Genomic DNA, 3792 nt, shown 5'->3' on the forward strand with positions numbered 1-3792 from the left:
CTGGGGGTTCCCATAATGCACTGAGTGTTTCTTTTCATTCACCTCTTTTACCTCTGTTTATACCCCACTCTGCATTTAACCATTAATTATTATTAATCTCTGTCTCTCTTCCACAGCATGTCTTTTTTTCTCTCCCCTCAGCCCAACCGATCGCAGCAGATGACTGCCCCTCCCTGAGCCTGGTTCTGTTGAAGTTTCTTCCTGTTAAAAGGGAGTTTTTTCCTTCCCACTGTTGCCAAGTGCTGCTCATAGGGGGTCGTTTTGACTGTTGGGTTTTCTCTGTAATTATTGTAGGGTCTTTACCTTACAATATAAAGCCCCTTGAGGCGACTGTTGTGATTTGGCACTATATAAATAACACTGAACTAAATTATGATTAAACCTGACAGACACACTGTTAGAAACTCAGCCAAAAATTATTTTAAAAATTATTTCTTATGGAAAATGAGGAACGCTTCACGAATTTGCGTGTCATCCTTGCGCAGGGGCCATGCTAATCTTCTCTGTATCGTTCCAATTTTAGTATATGTGCTACCGAAGTAACACGACAGCCCCATGGCAGTCTGTCTTATATATGGACATCTCTCCTAGGAGCTCTTAGAATCAGGGTTAGAGACAGAGCTGAGGCTTAAACTGGGTCTGAACAAACAGGAAGTGGCAGCAGAAACACTTCTGGGTGATGCAGAGTCAGCTTTATGCCTGAAATAAGTCACAGGGGCTCAGTGGAAGCAGATCTGGGCCTGTTCCCAGTGCTCTGGTTCAGTCTGAGCCTGTGAGAGGCACAAAGGCATTATGGGAAACTTATGCCGACTAGGTTTACGTCTGCGCTCAGGATTGGACAGCTAAAAGCGCCAGAACAAAAGACTGACTCAGCGCTCCTCCTCCCACAGTCCAACTGCAGAGCAATCTAACCCCCAACCCCCACCAACCAACCCCCACCCGCCCTGCAGGGTATTTTAACGCTCGACCCCCACCCACCCTGCAGATTCAGACATGAGGCAAGACAAGGGGGGAGGAGAGAAAGAGGAAACCACTCTGACTGCCTAACGTCTTAGCAGGAAGAGACGAGTACAGAAAAACCTGATAAGAAGCTCAGAAGGACCTCCTCGAGGTCTGGATCCTGCAGCAGGACTCAGAGCAGGAGGCTTTTCTGAACCTTGGCAGGACCTGGACCCTGCTGCCTTTATTTCCTTGGGTAGAGTGGAGGAGGAACGCTCACCTTTTGTTTCACTTTTAAGACAAACCGCTGCAGTTCCCCCAGCCTGCCACAGGGCATCGCTGTCTGACCGGTGCTGGGAGCTTCAATGAGAGCAGATAAAAGTCTTAAATCACCACAATAAAAACTAAATATACATTTATTTTAACACACAAGATTTCACATCACATTAAGAAGAAAGAAAAAAAAAAAAAAAAAAAACAGCCATCAATGGATAATTTCCAGGAAGAAATCACTGAGCATATAATTCAGTTCATCCATTCATCAATTTTCTTTTGTTCACCCAATTCAGGGTCACATGGGGGATGGAGACTAAATTCAATTCAGTTTTATTTATAGTGCCAAAAAGGTACTTTATACTGTAAGGTAAAGACCATATAATAATTACAGAGAAACCCCACTAATCAGACTACCCCCTATGAGTACCACTTGGTGACAGTGGGAAGGAAAAACTCCCTTTTAACAGGGAAAAAAAAAAACTCCAGCAGAACCAGGCTCAGGGAGGGGCAGCCATCGGCTGCAGCTGGTGGGGGTGAGGGGAGAGAAACAGGACAAAAGACACACACATACAACAATAAACTTTTCCACATTATTAAATAAAAAGAATATAATAAACCACTCAACACAGAGTTAATTTGCAGTCAGGTATCCCCACTATCGTGTACCGAAGCCAAAACCACAGTGAGTTCAGCTAAACTTATCTCAGGTCGGGGCCGGTCCAAAACTTGAAGGGCTTGAAAGTATCAGTGCATGCCATATCCAATCTAGAGAGCATAGGCTTTTAAGGAAATATGATTTAGGGAGTCTGACCGGCGTGGAAATGCACTCAATTGCAGACTATTAATTAATCCATTTGTAATATATAAATAATTATGCAGCATAAAGAAATTCTGAGCATTAATTGAATAATATCAAATTGGGCTCAGTGCTACAAGAGGTGCAGTAAATCTGTTATACCACAAAATGATGCGGTGGCACCCCAAGACAACAAATGAGGCATAAAACTGAGGTCTAATAGTCTATCCATGCAATCTGACCACAGTGTAAAAACAACAAAATGCTGTCACCACAGGAACGGTGAGTAAACCCCACAGATTTAAAATGCACAGTTATATCTGAACATGCATGCATGAATAAAACCAAGATATGCCCAGCTAGCACGTCCCATCCACTGAACCTTTAAATATTCTACAAACCTGACACAAGTGTCACGATTCAGCAGTGCTCCTGGCAGGATAAGGACCCATGTGACGGAAACATGTGATTAAATACAAAGTGCACAAGAGCCAAGAACGCAACTCAGATAACTAAACTAAGAAGCTTGGGGATATAAACAAAGAAACCAACCAGGAATTACCTGACAAAAACTGCAAAAACACAATAAACTAGGAATCAAAGAGTAACGTTAAACACTAGAAAACTAAAAGTCCAAAAACTGAAAAGACGAGGTCATAAAACCCAAACCATGACAATAAGGTCCAAGCAAAATGCATATTAACTAGAAACGTTTTCATTGAGGATGGTGACACAGACTGACAGGTCGTGTTTTTATCATAGAAATCTGCGACATGACAGAAATCCGCATCAAGACGATAGCTAGCGTTAGCTAGCGTTAGCTAACTAATCACCCGTTTGGAGTTGGTTACCAATTAAACGTAGTGTAATTGCTCACAGAAACATCCCTCTGTCTTCTTGTCTTTCTTCTTCCTCTAGTCTTCTCTTCTTCCTCTTCTCTGCCCCAGAGGGAGAGGTCCTTTCGGTGACATTTCTGTTTTGTAGCCTCACACACGAACGCCCGCAACAGATCCACCATCAAGGTCATCTGGAGCACTGCCAATGCGCATGCCTGCCTGAACTACCCGAATGCACGCTGACACACGAAGTGAGCCAGCCAGTTGTCTATTCATTAAATTAGTAGTGTTACGATTGCACAATTCTGGAGGCTTACAATGGCTTCTGCTTCCTTAGGACATTAGTATGTTAAAAAAAAAAAAAAAAACAAAGTTTCATGAAAAATTTAGGTGAGCTTGGGGGCCCCCTGGTGGTCAGGGGTCACCGTGGTTCACAGACAGCTGCAGACACTCTTGGACCTCTTCCTGACCACCTCCGCACGTACTGATGATGATTTGGCAGCCGCCCTTTCACTCAAACATTTCTGTTAAGGCTTCAGTGAAAAGTAGATGATCCGCTGAAGTTCCAGATGCACCTCTCAGATCCTGTGTCAGCTTTTTGTTGGATTTGTTCCTGTTTCTTAAGGACGTGACTTTCAGATCCTGTTCATCTGCTGAAGAGAGCTTTTCAGGCCTCACACTTATTCTTCTGTCCTTATTCGGTTTCATTTGATTTTTAAAGCACACACTAACCCCCATGCTGAGATACACCAAGTTTGCAGCTAACAACTGTCTGGGAATCACCTTGTTGGTTCAAGAATCCTATTTTATGCTGTCACTGTTATCTTTGGCATTTTTCATTGATTCAAATAAAGAAATGGAACAAATGTTGTGTTTTTTTGTGACAGACTGCTAGTAACAAATAGCCTAAAGATACAGTTTAAACTGGTTCTTTGCTAAGTCATC

The 3792-nt window shown here is 42.9% G+C and overlaps 1 non-coding gene across 1 annotated transcript; it reads right to left on the minus strand.

Moving 5' to 3' along the window:
- Positions 1-440: 440 nt before the first annotated feature.
- On the minus strand, positions 441-546 carry LOC115776105 (U6 spliceosomal RNA). The gene has a single exon (XR_004019422.1). It is a non-coding gene; the product is annotated as a U6 spliceosomal RNA (small nuclear RNA).
- Between the last annotated feature and the right edge of the window lie 3246 nt (positions 547-3792).

Source organism: Archocentrus centrarchus, unplaced genomic scaffold (genome assembly GCF_007364275.1).
Source record: "Archocentrus centrarchus isolate MPI-CPG fArcCen1 unplaced genomic scaffold, fArcCen1 scaffold_26_ctg1, whole genome shotgun sequence".
Taxonomy (NCBI): Eukaryota; Metazoa; Chordata; class Actinopteri; order Cichliformes; family Cichlidae; genus Archocentrus; species Archocentrus centrarchus.